At 54.6% G+C, this 16,378-nt stretch overlaps 1 pseudogene; it reads left to right on the top strand.

Moving 5' to 3' along the window:
- The first annotated feature begins 7,658 nt into the window (after nt 1–7,658).
- On the top strand, nt 7,659–10,667 carry LOC141585037 (large ribosomal subunit protein eL38 pseudogene; annotated as a pseudogene).
- Nucleotides 10,668–16,378: the final 5,711 nt, after the last annotated feature.

Here is a 16,378-nt window from a genome sequence, read left to right as displayed (position 1 = left end):
GTGCTGCTGGGTGCTCTGGGAAATTGAGGGTGCTCTGGGGAGGTTCTGGGTGCTTCAGGAACATGCTGGGTGCTCTGGGGAGTCTGAGGAGGCACTGGGGTGGCAGGGGTTTCTGTGTTTACTGTGCGGGCTCAGGGAAGCCACGGGAGGGTTTCGGGTGGAGGGGGGCTGGTGAGACGGAGCTTTCCGCAGGCCCCTCATCTGGCTGCTGCCGTGAGAAATGGGTGAACAGGGGGCCAGTGATGGTGCAGGGTTGGGATTTTCCAGGGAGAGACAGTGACCAACGAGGGACGTGAGGGAGCCACATCCTGGTTGTGTTTGGAGATTTGTGGGGTTTGTGGCAGGGCGGTGGATCCCCCCCCCGACCGAGCGCGGGGCAGCTGGGTGTGCAGTCTCTGCCTGAGGGAGCCACCACACCCGGCCAGTCTGTATGTTTTTAGTAGAGACGGGGTTTCACCATGTTGGCCAGGCGGGTCTCAGACTCCTGACCTCAGGTGACCTGCCGGTCTCGGCCTCCCAAAGTGCTGGGATTGCAGGTGTGAGCCACCGCGCCCGGCATGTTCTTTAGTATTTAACAGAATGCACGACAAGTCACATAATCAGTGATTCACTACTTCACGTGCAGGCAGTCTTCTGTTAAACAGCTGGTTGTGAGCACCAAGAACAAACTTTTACAACCTTTAGATGGCCAGAGAAATTCTCAAAGCTTGGGCCTGTGGGAAAAGACGTCAGCCACGTCTTTTATTTTATTTTATTTTAACCTATCATCATCTGTCAGCAAAAATCAACCACATCTTTTTTTTTTTTTTTTTTTTTTTGATACGGAGTTTCGCTCTTGTTACCCAGGCTGGAGTGCAATGGCGCGATCTCGGCTCACTGCAACCTCCGCCTCCTGGGTTCAGGCAATTCTCCTGCCTCAGCCTCCTGAGTAGCTGGGATTACAGGCACGCGCCACCATGCCCAGCTAATTTTTATATTTTGAGTAGAGACAGGGTTTCACCATGTTGACCAGGATGGTCTTGATCTCTTGACCTCGTGATCCACCCACCTCGGCCTCCCAAACTGCTGGGATTACAGGTGTGAGCCAAACCACATCTTTTAAAAAAATATACACTCTCAGCCAGGCACAGTGGCTCACGCTTGTAATCCCAGCACTCTGTGAGGCCGAGGCAGGCGGATTACCTGAGGTCAGGAGTTCAAGACCAGACTGACCAACATGGAGAAACCCCGTCTCTACCAAAAACACAAAATTAGCTGGGTGTGGTGGCACAGGCCTGTAATCCCAGCTACTTGGGAGAATTGCTTGAACCTAGGAGGCAGAGGCTGCAGTGAGCCAAGATTGCACCATGGCGCTCTAGCCTGGGCAACAAGAGGGACACTCCATCTCAAAAAAGGAAAATACAAAACTTAGGCCAGTCACAGTGGCTCACACCTGTAATCCTGGCACTTTGGGAGGCTGAAGCAGGTGATCACTTGAGGTCAGGGGTTTGAGACCAACCTGGCCAACATGGCGAAACCCCCTATCTACTAAAATACAAAAATTAGCCAGTCGTGGTGGTACACACCTGTAATCCCAGCTATTCAGGAGGCTGAGGCAGGAGAATCACTTGAACCCGGGAGGCGGAGGTTACGGTGAGCCGAGACTGTACCAGTGCACTCCAGCCTGGGCAACAAGAGCAAAACTCCGTCTCAAAAAAACAAAAACAAGTTAGCTGGGTCTGGTGGTGCCTGTCGTCCCGGCTACTTGCTATGCCACCAGAATCGCTTGAACGCAGCTGGTGGAGGTCGCAGTGAGCTGAGATAGCGCCACTGCGCTCCAGCCTGAGTGACAGCAAGAGACTGTCTCAAAAAAAATAAATAAACAAAACATTCACTCATTAAAAAAAAAAAGAGGCTGGGCGTGGTGGCTCATGCCTGCAATCCCAGCACTTTGGGAGGTCAAGGTGGGCGGATCATGAGGTCAGGAGTTTGAGACCAGCCTGACCAACATGGTGAAACGCCGTCTCTACTAAAAGTGTAAAAACTAGCCGGGCGTGGTGGTGCGGCCCTGTAATCCCAGCTACCGGAGGGGCTGAGGCAGGGGAGTCGCTTGAACCTGGGAGGCGGAGGTTGCAGTGAGCTGAGATCATGCCACCGCACTCCAGCCTGGGAGCAGAGCGAGACTCTGTCTCAAAAAACAAAAAGGAAGGAAGGAAAGAAAGAAAGAGAGAGAGAGAGAGAGAGAGCGCAGCACGCAGACCAAGTCCGAGCGGGCTCAGCCAAGCTGGGTCCTGGGCCACGGAGGGGCCCTGCAGCCTGTGGCGTGAACCAGTCAGCCTTCCCTGGAGCACAGCCAAGCCCATTTGTTTAGGTAATAATACACCAAACAGGCAGGAGCGGTGGCCGGCCCCTGGGAGAGGTGACACGGCAGCATTTTTATTACAGCACCCCTTTCCCAAGCACAAACAGACCAAGGGGCATGCAGAGGAAGGGTGGTCTGGAGCCAGGAGAACCCGGGATGTGAGCGAAGGGGGCCGGAGCAGGGACGCGTGAGCTGGGATGGGGCTCCCGCACCCCTCGGGCAGGCTGAGGCCAGCCTCGCCAGGGTTGCATCACCCAGGACGCCCGGGGACCTCCAGGCCACCTCGGCAGCGGGCCCTGATGCAATCTGCCGCTGTCTTGCAGCATGGCCTGCCCTGGTCAGCCTGGACTCTGCCCGGCCTGGGCGCGGCCCTCGCCACAGCCTCCAGCCTTCCCTCTTCTCCCAGGGTCTGTTTAGAGGCACGTGGAGCCCCAGGCCCTGGGGCCCCGAGAGCCCTCCTCCCCGTCTGGCAAACCAGGAGGCGTGCTCGCCCACCAGGCCGTCCTGTCTGCATCTGACCCCTGCAACCTCTCTCTGTGTGGCACTGCTCCGTCTGTAAACAGGGGGGCAGGGGGGACATGTTCCCGTCTGCAGGGGCGCAGGATGAAGCCACGCCCGGCACACGGTGGATGCAATAGGAGAGTTTGCTTGTTCTGCCCTTATTGCGCCATGTCTCTGATGCGTATCTCTTCATGTGAAATCAGGATGTGTCTTAAAATTGACACAGAGTAGAAGTTCAACCAGCAACTTTTTTTTTTTGAGCCAGAGTCTCCTTCTGTTGCCCAGGCTGAAGCGCCGCGGCGCGATCACAGCTCACTGCATCTTCCGCCTCCCAGGTTCAAACAACTCTCCTGCCTCAGCGCCCCAAGTAGTTTAAGAGCCCAGGAGTTCAAGACCAGCCTGGGCAATATGGTGAGACCCTGTCCCTAAAAAAATTTAAATTAGCCAGGAGTGGTGGGGGGCACCTGTATGTAGTCCCAGCTACTCAGGAGGCCGAGGCAGGAGGGTCACTCGAGCGTGGAGACTGAGGCTGCAGTGAGCTGTGACCCAGCCTGGACAACACGCCTCTGAAAAAACAAGTTGATGGTGGGGTGTTGTCGACGGCACCCCCAGGTTGGAAGGAAAGCAGAGGCACTGCTGTGGTGCTCAGCTGCAGAGTGGCACAGAACCCTCCAGGCATGGGCTGGGAGGGGCTTTGTGAGCCAGAAGGCAGTGATGCTTTCGTGGGCCCTGCACACCCGTCTCCCATCCTGTTGGGTGCTCCAGAGCAGGTCTGGGGTGCGCCCGGGGTTCTGTATACGTCATCCGAGGCTGCCAGGGGACCGGGCTTTCCTGCGGTCTCAGGGACTCTGAGAAGCCATCAGACAGTCGGAGGCAGAAGAGGGCAAGTGAGGAAGTCAACGCTGGTATAACTGACAGGAGACTTAGATCATTGGGTAAAGGTGGATGCAAAGGCACTTTAGATGGGTGGTCAGTGAGGGCTTCCTGGAGGAGGTGGCATTTGAGCTGGGACTTGCATGATGCGGTGAACATTTGGGCAGAGGGAACAGCTAGTGTAAGGCCTCAGGCTGAGAAAAGAAAATGGGGCCCAAGGTCAGGGTCTGAAGCTCCAATTCGAACTCAGGCCACCGGTACCCAGGGCCAGGGCACACCCCCTGCACCTCACCGAGTTATTGGCAGGAGGATGGTGGGGCGGGAGGCCAGCGTGACTGTGAGCAAGGGCGTTAGAGGCAGGGGTTGGGCTGGCTCTGCTGCCCAGGCTGGAGCATAGGGCGGCATCAGAGCTCACTGCAGCCTCGACCCCCTGGGCTCAAGCAATCCTCCTGCCTTGGTCTCCCAAGTAGCTGAGACTATACAGGCCTGTGCCCTGCACCTGGCTCATTTTTTACTTTTTATTTTGGTGGAGATGGGCTCTCCCTGTGTGAGCCAGGCTGGTCTTAAATCCCTGGGCTCCAGCGTTCTTCCTGCCTCAACCTCCCAGAGTGCTGGGATGGCAGGCGTGTGCCTCTGTGACCAGCTAAGACTGTGTTTTTTAGAACAGTTTGGTTTTGGGTGTGGGGGCTCACACCTGTCATCCCACCACTTTGGGAGGCCAAAGTGGGCAAATCACCTGAGGCTGGGAGTTCGCGACCAGCCTGGCCAACATGGTGAAACCCTGCCTCTACTAAAAGTACAAAAAAATTAGCCAGGTGTGGTGGCGCCCATCTGTAGCTGGGGATCAACTACTTAGGAGGCTGAGGTAGGAGAACTGCTTGAACTCAGGAGGAAAAGAATGCAGTGAGCCGAGGTCACACCACTGCGCTCCAGCCTGGGGGACAGAGAGAAGTCTCAAAAAAATACATAAAATGGCCGGGCGCGGTGGCTCAAACCTGTCATCCCAGCACTCTGGGAGGCCGAGGCGGGTGGATCACAAGGTCGAGAGATCGAGACCAACCTGGTCAACATGGTGAAACCCCCTCTCTACTAAAAATACAAAAAATTAGCTGGGCATGGTGGCACGTGCCTGTAATCCCAGCTACTCAGGAGGCTGAGGCAGGAGAATTGCCTGAACCCAGGAGGCGGAGGTTGCGGTGAGCCGAGATCGCGCCATTGCACTCCAGCCTGGGTAACAAGAGCGAAACTCCGTCTCAAAAAAAAAAAAAAATACATAAAATAAAAACAAAATTAGGCCTGGTGCGGTGGCTCACGTCTGTCATCCTAGCACTTTGGGAGGCCGAGGAAGGAGATCATAAGGTCAGATGTTCGAGCCCGGCCTGGCCAACATGGTGAAACCCCGACTCTACTAAAAGTCCAAAAATGAGCCGTGTATGGTGGCGCACGCCTGTAGTCCCAGCTCCTCAGGAGGCTGAGGCGGGAGAATCACTTGCACCTGGGAGGCGGAGGTTGCAGCGAGCTGAGATCACGCCACTGCACTCCAGCCTGGTGACACAGCGAGACTCTGTTTCAAAAATAATTAGTTAAGCCGGGTGTGGTGACTCACGCCTGTAATCCCAGCACTTTGGGAGGCTGAGGTGGGCGGATCACCTGAGGTCAGGAGTTCGTGACCAGCCTGACTAATGCGGTGAAACCTCATCTTTAAAAAAAAAAAAATATTTAATTTAAACATTTTTTTAAAAGAACAGTTTGGTTTCACGGCAACGTTGAGCAGAAGGCAGAGGGCGTTCCCCTGTGTCCCGCGCACACGCGCCCCGCCCCCCATCAGCCCTGCTCCACGGTCATCACCACCCGGAGCCCGCAGTTCACGTCCGGACTCACTCTTGGCGCTGCGCGTGCTGTGCGTTTGGGGAAATGCCAGAGGACACGATCGCCATGGTGTCACATCGCGCCTTCTCTGGTCCCTCCCTCCTGACCCACCCGCCGGTAGCCCCTGCTCTTCCTGCCCCCGGGGTCTGGCCTGTCCCAGCCCGCCCCGCAGTTGGAATCGCGGTCCGCGTCCTTTGCAGGCGGCTTCTTTCCCTTAGCGGTGCGCGTGGTCGTTTCCTCCGTCTTCGGAGTTTGGAAGCTCTTTTCTTCTTGGTGTTGAATAGCGTCTCGCCGTCCGATGCTCCCCGCTGGCCCACCCGCCCACCGCGGGCAGGCTGCCGTGTTCGGGCGGTGACCAACAGGGCGCCCACAAACCCAGCCGCTTTGCTGGCTCAGCAGTTGTGCCTGGGAGGGAGGGTGAAGGGCCTGGGCCTCTCCAGCTGACCCCAGGCCTCTGGGCTGCAGCAGGGGACTTTCCACCCACGGGGCGGGTGTGTGGCTCAAAAGCATAAATGCGCAGAACTGCCTTTGCCTGGGGCTGGAGGGTTTGCGAGCTCCCCTCGTGTCTGAAGGCACTTGGGTGTGAAAGCCAGGCCTGGAGGCCGCCTGGAGGCCCGAGAGTGGAAGGGGTTCCACCCGCACCCCTGTGGTCCTGTAGGTCCAGAGGTTGCCTGGGCGAGGGACACAGGACTGACGTCAGGCTGGACCTGGCCCCTGGAGGTCCCCAGGGTGGCTGGAGTCTGAGGAGGAGACACGTGGGCCAAGAGCACAGAAGGGAACACAGGAGCACTCAGCACCCGCTGCTCTGTGGCTGAGGGACCACCCTGCCAGGGCTGGTGTCTCAGGTGGGTGACTCAGCACCTGTCAGCTGGACCAAGAGGGCATCAGTCCAAGCATCCGACATGCCTGCTCTGTGCATTTGGAAAACAGCGTTTCCACGGCAGCTGGCCGGGACAGATGTCTGTTTTATTTCACAGGGTCATAAAGATGCCATGTCCCCATCCGTTGCCACAGATGAAATAGGGGGCAGGGACAATCCGGAGACCTCTTTTCCAGAATCCGTGAACCAGAAATAACACCAGCGTGTCTGAGAAGAAATGGTGAAGAAATCCACCCCCGGCTGTCGGGCAGCCCCGGCGAGGAGCTACCCCCGCGACGCTGCGAATGAGCAGTCCTCCACCCTGCGTGGGAGGCTTCAGCGCCCAGGGTCCCAGCCTTCGACGGCACCCGGGGCATGTGCCGGAGCCGCACAGCTTTGGCGGCGTGCCTACTCTGTTCCAGGTGCAGGGCACAGCAGCGACCTTGACCCCAGGGGCAGCTCCTCCTCCATCCCGGCTTCCTGCTGGAACAGGAGCAGCCAATTCACACCAGGAGCCTGTAAGCCCAGCACTCTGGGAGGTCGAAGCGGGAGGTGGCCTGAGTCTTGGGAGCTGAAGGCTGCAGTGAGGTGTGACCGCACCACTGGGCTCCATCCGCGGTGACAGAACGAGACCCTGTCTCAAAAAGGAAGAAAGGAAAAAACCAACAGAATCTCGAAATGAATATGACATGGAGGAAAACACGGTTTTTTTCCTAAGGGGTGGGAGGAAAGACAATGGAACCTGTGTGGATTGGAAAGAATCGCCTGTCCCTGCCTCAGAGCAGCAGCCGGAAGACAGTGACATCTAGACTCTGACAACGCTGAAGTGCCTGCGCCTAGTCCACACGCAGAGTTCCCCGGAGACACAAGGTTTTCTGTTCGGCGGTGCTATTTTTTTTTTTTTTTTTAGTTTTCTCGTAACAGCTCTGGGCGTGGATGGTGCCATTTTCAAAAGGTTAAAAACAAGCAAAGCTGAGAAAGATCACACGTAGATATACACACGCACACACGTGCTAGGACTGTTTCGTGGCAGGCAAGTGGATGATGCGGTCGCAGCGGGGAGAGTTGCGGCAGACACAGGGCGAGTTCCGTCCGACTCCGTTCACGGAGCACGCGGGGACAGGCACACCAGTGTCCGGAGGCTGAGGTCAGCGCGGTGGCCGGCACCTGCCAGCTTCCCAGGGTCTGGGATGCGCTCCATCTCGAGGGGCTGCGATGACACAGGTGCGCGTGGGGGCCGAAATGAATCAGGCTGTGCCTTTCGTGTGAGAGGACATGACAGCAAAGCAGTTACACTGCAGTAGGAAGTAACAAAAGCAAAGGGATGAGAAACGCACAGCTCAGCCGTGAGGAGCCTGGCTGGGGAGGCTGGGAGGATGCGATGGGAGCACACAGATGGCAATGGAAATGACCAGGCTGGGAGAGATGGTCCACCTGTCACCCCAGCACTTGAAGAAGCTGAGGCAGCAAGACGGCGGGAGGCAGGAGTTCGAGACCTGCCTGGGCAACATGGTGAGACCACCCATCTCTACAAAAAGTAAGAATAGAAGGAAAATAGCCGGGCGTGGTGGTGCACTCTGTAGTCCCAGCTTCTCAGGAAGCTGAGATGAAAGAATTCTTCAGCCAGGGAGGTCAAGGCTGCAGTGAGCCGAGATCGTGCCACTGCACTCCAGCCTGCAAGACGGAGTGAGACCCTGCCTCAAAACGGGCAAAGAAAGGAAATTGTCCGAGATGTTCCTGGTTCTGAGTGAGGTGGTGATTTACAGGGTGTTCCTTATTTAATTGTGCCATTGATATGTGCTACGCATATTATGTATGTATCGCATAGCAGTAAAGAAAAAGGTCTCAGATGATTATTTAAGTAAACATATGGGAATTCCCAGTATGTTCTTTTTTTCTTTTATTTATTTATTTATTTATTTATTTATTTATTTATTTATTTTTGAGACGGAGTTTCGCTCTTGTTACCCAGGCTGGAGTGCAATGGCGCGATCTCGGCTCACCACAACCTCCGCCTCCTGGGTTCAGGCAATTCTCCTGCCTCAGCCTCCTGAGTAGCTGGGATTACAGGCACACGCCACCATGCCCAGCTGATTTTTTTGTATTTTTAGTAGAGACGGGGTTTCACCATGTTGACCAGGATGGTCTTGATCTCTTGACCTCGTGATCCACCCGCCTCGGCCTCCCAAAGTGCTGGGATTACAGGCTTGAGCCACCGCTCCTGGCTCTTTTATTTCTTATATGTAGTATTTCTTCTTCACAAAGTTTCAAGCTTAGAAAGTAGTTGACTTGGGCCGGGCGTGGTGGCTTATGCCTGTAATCCAAGCACTTTGGAAGTCAAGGCAGGCGGGTCACCTGAAGTCTGGAGTTCAAGAGGAGCCTGACCAGCACGGCGAAACCCCGTCTTTAAAAAGAAAAATTGAAGAAAAAAAAAAAAAAGAAAAGAAAGTAGTTGACTTGGCAGGGCATGGTAGCTCATGCCTGTAATGCCTGTAATCCCAGCACTTTGGGAGGCTGAGGTGGGCAGATTACAAGGTCAGGGGTTCAAGACCAGCCTGACCAACATGGTGAAACCCCGTCTCTACTTCAAAACACAAAAATTAGGCCAGGCACAGTGGCTCACGTCTGCAATTCCAGCACTTTGGGAGGCTGAGGCGGACAGATCACAAGGTCAGTAGCTCGAGACCAGCCTGACCAAAATGGTGAAACCCCTCTCTACTAAAAATACAAAAATTAGCTGGGCATGGTGGTGCGTGCTTGTAATCTCAGCTACTCAGAAGGCTGAGGCAAGAGAATTGCTTGAACCTGGGAGGCAGAGATTGCGGTGAGCTGAGAGCGCACCATTGCACTCCAGCCTGGGCAACAGAGCAAGACTCAAGTCTCAAAAAAAAATAAATAGTCGACTGGTCAGGAAGCGGTGGCTCACGCCTGTAATCCCAGCACTTTGGGAGCCCAAGGCCGGTGGATCACTTGAGGTCAGGAGTTTGAGACTAGCTTGGCCAACACGGCGAAACCCCTATCTACTAAAATACAGAAATTAGCAGGGCAGGTGGCAGGTGCCTGTAATCTCAGCTACTCAGGAGGTTGAGGCAGGAGAATCACCTGAACCCAGGAGGCAGCGGTTGCAGCAAGCCGAGATCACGCCACTGCACGCAAGCCTGGGAGACGGAGCGAAGACTCCATCTCCAAAAAATAAAAGAAGGAAATAAAGTAGCTGAGCGTTTCCTCCACTGGGAGGCTGAACTGCTGGGAAGAAGTGTTCTTTTTCATCATCTTTCCCGGTTGCTCCTCCCTGCCCCGTCCACACCACGCCTGCTCCCAGCGCGCCTTGTTGCCGTGCCTCAGAAAATTGAGGAAATCAAGGACTTTCTGCCCACAGCCCGACTAAAGGATGCCAACTTTGTCAGGATCAGGAAAAATAAGGACAATGTGAAGTGGAAAGTTCGATGCAGCAGATAGCTTTACACCCAGACCATCACTGACGAGGAGAAGGCAGGGAGCCCGAAGCAGGCCCTGACCCCTGGATTCACAGAGAGGGAGCTGAAATGAACCAGACACACTGATTTGAACTGTATTAAAATACTAAAAATCCAAGAAAGAAAAGAACAAAGAAAGAAAAAAAAAGAAAGAAAGCCGGGCGCGGTGGTTCATGCCTGTAATCCCAGCACTTTGGGAGGCTGAGGCAGGCGGATCACCTGAGGTCGGGAGTTCGAGACCAGCCTGACCAACATGGTGAAACCCTGCTCTAAAAAAAAAAGAAAGAAAGGAAAAAAGAAAAGAAAAGAAGTTGAAGGAACAGGCCGTAAGCACAACCCCTGGATTCCAGCACTGTGAGGACTTTGGATGTCACTTTATTTTTGTGTTTGCTGCAGTAATTTTGAAGTAGAGATGCAGGCATCACAACACGTCGCTCCTAAATTCTTTGTCCAGCTCTGTAAGAAGGTGGGTATTTTCCAACATAACAATATCACAATCACATGTCACAAAGAGTAACAATAATTCTGGGCTGGCGGTGGGTCACGCCTGGAATCCCAGCACTTTTCAAGGCTGAGGCTGCAGGGTCACTTGAGCCCAGGAGTTCAAGACCAGCTTGGGCAACACGGTGAGACCCCTTCTCTAAAAAACACCAAAACCACAATGATTTCACAGTGTCACGCAGACCCGTCCGTATTGACCTGTGCCTGTCCCCACAGAACGTCTTTGCGATGGCTTTGTTTGACTGAGTTCCCGTCCGGGGCCGGGGGTGAGTGTGTGACCCCCTTCCACTGCTGTGGCTTCCCATCTTCTCCCACGTTGTGAGTGAGCATCAGGGCCGCTGTCCTGTGACGAGGGCCAGAGTAGATGAGGCGTACAGGGGCCCGGGAGGCGTGGCTTTGGTTTAGGTGACCAGGGACAGCCCCTCAGGGAGGGGAGCTCGAGCTGAATCCTAAGGTCGCAGAGTGCCAGCCTCGTGCAGTTCCAGCGGAGCGTGAGCCTGGCACGGCTGGGGCGGGAGCTCGCGGGCTTGAGCTTAGCGAGAGGTGCGGCGGGCGTGGAAGGGTGGTTAGAAGCCACGTCAGGTGTGTCAGGTGTGTAGCCGGGTGCGGTGGCGCGTGCCTGTAGTCCCAGCTACTCAGGAGGCTGTGGCTGGAGGATGCTTGAGCCCAGGAGTTCTGGGCTGCAGTGCGCTATGCCGATCGGGTGTCCGCACTAAGTTCGGCATCAATATGGTGACCTCCCAGGAGCTGGGGACCACCAGGTTGCCTAAGGAGGGATGAACCGGCCCAGGTTGGAAATGGAGCAGGTCAAAACTCCCGTGCTGAGCAGTAGTGAGATCGCGCCTGTGAATAGCCACCGCACTCCAGCCTGGCAACATAGCAAGAACCTGTCTCTGAAAAAAAAAGGCAGCTCCATCACGGGTGCTGATCGAGGGCATGGACAGGGGCCTGCCCGGGCCTGCAGCTGCTGGGGCTGCGTCTTAGTCACCTGCTGGTCCAGCTGCAGGCCCTGCTCTGAATCTTTGTGGTGTCAGATCTTCCATCCACCAGACAGTGGGGCACTGACCTCAGGCTCTGCACGGCTTCCAGTGTCTGCAGGAGCTGAGGCCACTCCGCCCCCACAGGCCTGTCCCCTGCCCGGTGGCTGTGTGCATGGGCTGGGGAGCAGCCGAGAATGCTCCCCACTCAGGTCCAGGTCCGGGCATCTGACCCTCAGCAGGGCCACAGCAGGGCTGAGCAGCTGCAGGCCGGGGCACCCATGCCCACCACGAGGCGCTGTGGGCACGCTGGCTTCCGCGGTAAAGGCAGATTCCGCGGGCCCAGTGGCAGGAGGGCTGGATGCACCTGGTGCCATGGGCCCACTCCATCAGGAGGACTGTGGTGTGAGTGGAGCCCAGGGAAGGGGCTGGCGATGCCCACAGCTGTGAAGAGCAGGTGTGCTGGGGGTGTGGCCACCCAGACTTGGCCTCACCCAGACCCCAGTGAGCCGTCCCTTCCCCACCTCAGAAGGCTGGAATCTGTCACCACACCCTTCCCCAAGGCTGCACCACACCCCAGGTCCCTGCAGGGGCTGTGCCAAAAGAGGTGAGGGCCACTGCCAGCTCCCCGCAGCCCCGCTTCTGCGTGAGGCGGGCTCTGCTGCATGCTGTGTGCCCCCCAGCAGTGAGTGAGTGAGGTCTCCCGGCTCAGAGCCCGCAGTCAGATCCCCTGCCCCTCCTCCAAATCCTTGTGTTTTTGTTTTGTTTTGTTTGAGAGAGGTGCGCTCTTGTGGCCCAGGCTGGAGTGCAGGGGTGTAATCTCAGCTCACCACAACCTCTGACTCCCAGATTCAAGAGATGCTCCTGCCCCAGCCTCCCGAGTAGCTGGGATTACAAGCATGCGCCACCACCCCAGTTAATTTTGTGTTTTAGTAGAGACAGAGTTTCTCCATGTTTGTCAGGCTGGTCTCAAACTCCCGACCTCAGGCGATCCGCCCGCCTCGGCCTCCCAAAGTGCTGGGGGTACAGGCGTGAGCCACCGCCCCACTGCCTGGTCCTGTTTGATTTGTAGGATGGCAGAAATCCGTGGGTTCAGCAGTCAGTCCACGTTAACCAAGGCGCTGCCCGGTGCTGTCCACACCCTCTGCCCCTCCCCAGGCAGCCACGGCCCGAGTTCTGTGATGCCAACCCTCGCCTTTCCGTGCTGAAGTTTCAGCCCTGGGCACATGCCACATGCATCCATCACAGGTGCATCATAGTGCTGTGTTTAGTTTTAAATTGTTTTTAACTTTGTAAAGAGGATGTCACACCTGATGTCATCTCCTGGGTTCACTTCCCTGCTCGGCACTGCGTCACCTAGGAAGCAACCTGTGCTTACAGGAGCTGTCAGCCATGCTTTTTTTTTTTTTTTTTTTTTTTTTTTTAAATGGAGTCTCACCCTGTCACCAGGCTGGAGTGCTGTGGTGTGATCTTGACTCACTGCAGCCTCTGCCTCCCAGGTTCAAGTGATTCTCCTGCCTCAGCCTCCCCAGTAGCTGGGACTACAGGCACGCACCATCACATCGGCTAATTTTTTTTTGTATTTTTAGTAGAGGTGGGGTTTCATCATGTTGGCCAGGCTGGTCTCAAACTCCTAACCTCAAGTCATCCACCCACCTCAGCCTCCCAAAGGGCTGGGATTACAGGCGTGAGCTGCCACACCTGGCCCATGCATTTTTTTTTTTTTTTTGCTCCTGCATAATATTCCATTGCAGAAAAATATTACTGAGGTTTGGGATCTTTGCCCTTTTTTTTTTTTTTTTGAGACAGGATCTCACTCTTGCCCAGGCTGGAGTGCAGCAGTTCTCAAACTGCTGCGTTCAACTAATCCTCCCACCTCGGCCTGTCAAGGTGGTCATCACCATGCCAGCCTCCTTTCTAGCTTTTTACTATTATGAACAGTGCTGCTATGAACATGTTGACATTTTTTTCTTTTTTTTGAGACAGGGTCTTACTCTGTCACCCAGACTGGAATACAGTGGTGTGATCGCAGCTCATTGCAGCCTCAACCTCCCAGGCTCAGGCGATCCTCCTGCCTCAACCTCCCAAGTAGCTGGGTCCACAGGGGCCACCATACCTGGCTAATTTGTTTAATTATTTGTAGAGATGGAGTCCTGCCCAGATGATTTTGAACTCCTGGGCTCAAGCGATCCTTCTGTACTGGCCTCCCAAAGTGCTGGAGTTACAGATGTGAGCCACCAGGCCTGGACACAGTTTTAAAGTCTAGCAATGTCTATTCAAGCTCTTTCCAGATCTACACATAAAAAGCTGTCTCCTTTTTGACAGCTGTGTAGTACTCCATGGATGGGTACATCACAATTTATTTCGTCAGTTTCCCCAAATGGGTTTTTATTAAGCTGTTGCCAATCTTCTCTCACTACAAAAACTCCTGTATCAAAAAACTAAACATTCACACACTTTCGGAAGCGAAGGTGGAAAGATTACTTGCAGCCAGGAGTTCAAGACCAGCCTGGTCAACACAGTAAGACCCCATCTCTACAAAAAAAAATGGTTTTTCATTAGCCATGGTTAATGTTGGTTCACATGTGTAGTTCCAGCTACTCGGGAGGCTGAGGCGGCAGGATCTCTTGAGTGCGGGAGCCAGAGGCTGCAGTGACCTGTGATCTCACCCTGCACTCCAGCCTAAGGGACCAGGTGAGACCCTGTGTCTAAAATAACTGGTTACGCTGTCAGGAAATGGGTGTAACCTAGGGGGCAAAAAATAAATAACTAAAATTAAAATATAAAAAATAAATGAATAACTGGTTAAGCTTTGCACAGCAGCAGCATCGTGGCCAATGAAGTTTATCTGAGGCGGGAATTATTGCTAATTTTATTTATTTATTTATTTTGAGACGGAATGTCGCTCTTGTTACCCAGGCTGGAGTGCAATGGCGCGAGCTTGGCTCACCGCAACCTCCGCCTCCTGGGTTCAGGCGATTCTCCTGCCTCAGCCTCCTGAGTAGCTGGGACTACAGGCATGCGCCACCACGCCCAGCTGATTTTTTGTATTTTTAATAGAGATGGGGTTTCACCATGTTGGCCGGGATGGTCTCGATCTCTTGACCTCGTGATCCACCCGCCTCGGCCTCCCAAAGTGCTGGGATTACAGGCGTGAGCCACCGTGCCAGGCGATTATTGCTAATTAAAAACGTTTTCCAGGCCGGGTGCAGTGGCTCACACCTGTAATCCCAGCACTTTGGGTGGCTGAGGCGGGTGGATCACGAGGTCAAGAGATCGAGACCATCCCGGTCAACATGGTGAAACCCCATCTCTGCTAAAAATACAAAAAATTAGCTGGGCATGGTGGTGCGTGCCTATAATCCCAGCTACTCAGGAGGCTGAGGCAGGAGAATTGCCTGAACCCAAGAGGCGGAGGTTGCCGTGAGCCGAGATCACGTCATTGCACTCCAGCCTGGGTAACAAGAGCCAAACTCCGTCTCAAAAAAAACAACAACAACAACAACAAAAAAAAAGACTCGCTCGAACTCCAGAGGCAGAGGTTGCAGTGAGCCAAGATAGCACCATTGCACTCCAACCTGGGTGACAGAGCAAGGCTCTGTCTCAAAAATAAATAAATGAATGAATGAATAAATAAATAAATAAATAAATAGGCTAGGTACGGTGGCTCGTACCTGTAATCCCAGCACTTTGGGAGGCCAAGGCAGATGGATCACGAGGTCAGGAGTTAGAGACCAGCCTGGCCAATATGGTGAAACCTCGTCTCTACTAAAAATACAAAAAATTAGCCAGGTGTGGTGGTGGGCACCTGCAATCCCAGCTACTCGGGATGCTGAGGCAGGAGAATCGCTTGAACCTGGGAGGTGGAGGTTGCAGTGAGCCGAGATCACACCACTGCACTCCAGCCTGGGCAACAGAGCAAGACTCTGTCTCAAAAAAATAAATAAAAATATAATTCAAGAAGAAGATGAAAAAAAGAGAAAAAAAGTATATATATAACCACAGGACAGGCCCCGGAACGCGTGGAGGTCTGCGTGCGTGGGTGTTGGGTTGCATCTCCAAACTGCTCTTCATAGAGGTCGAGCCAAATTGCTATCCGCCACACCGTATTAGGAGCGGACTTGTCTGCATGTAGACAAGCAGAGAAACGAGATCAGCCTGGGCAACATGGCAAAACCCTGACTCTACAAAAAAAATACAGAAAATTAACCGGGCATGGTGGCACGTGCTGGTGGTCCCGGCTCCCTGGGGGGCTGAGGCGGGAGGACTGCTTGAGCCCAGGAGGTCGAGGCTCCAGTGAGATGTGATGCACGACTGCACTCCAGCCCGGGTGGCAAAGTGAGACCTTGCCTCAAAAAAAAAAAAAAGCAGACTTGAGGTCTATTTAGACCCTCCCAGTGGCACTCAGGGCTCCTCCTATCAGCAGATCAGCCTTCCCGTGGGTAAAAACTTCATTTGAAGTAAATGTCAAAAGTCTAAAATTGAGACCAGCCCCTCTGCAATGTCAAGCCAGGACAAATGTCCCCCAGCAGCTGCTCCCAGGCTGCGTCCCTAGGCTGATGTCCATGTGGCCTGGGGAACACCCAAGAGCACCCGCCACCTTCCCGCGGACCTTGGTCTGACCCTGGCTGCTCACCCGCACAGCCTGGGGAAGGAGGCCTTGACTTCACCTGTTTTGCAGAGCAGGAAACGTGGGCCCAGAGGCAGAAAAGCCCACCCAAGCCCCTGGGCTGCAGTAAGGCCGTGGCATGGGGGCCCAGCCTTCTGATTCTGGTCCAGGTGAGAAGAAGACTCTGTCAATATCGGGTCCAGAACCCTGTCTGTAGGCCCGGGCCTGACCCAGGGGTCGCTAGACCAGGAAGGGGACTTGGGGCGACAGCTCACAGGCTGAGACCCCACAGCCGAGAGGAGAAAGGTTTCAAGAGCGCGATGGGAGGTGTGGCTGGACGAGGCCCGCACTGGCACCTCGTTCATTGACTCA

Source organism: Saimiri boliviensis, chromosome 7 (assembly GCF_048565385.1).
Source record: "Saimiri boliviensis isolate mSaiBol1 chromosome 7, mSaiBol1.pri, whole genome shotgun sequence".
Classification (NCBI taxonomy): Eukaryota; Metazoa; Chordata; class Mammalia; order Primates; family Cebidae; genus Saimiri; species Saimiri boliviensis.
This window is presented reverse-complemented; position numbering and strand designations above follow the sequence as displayed.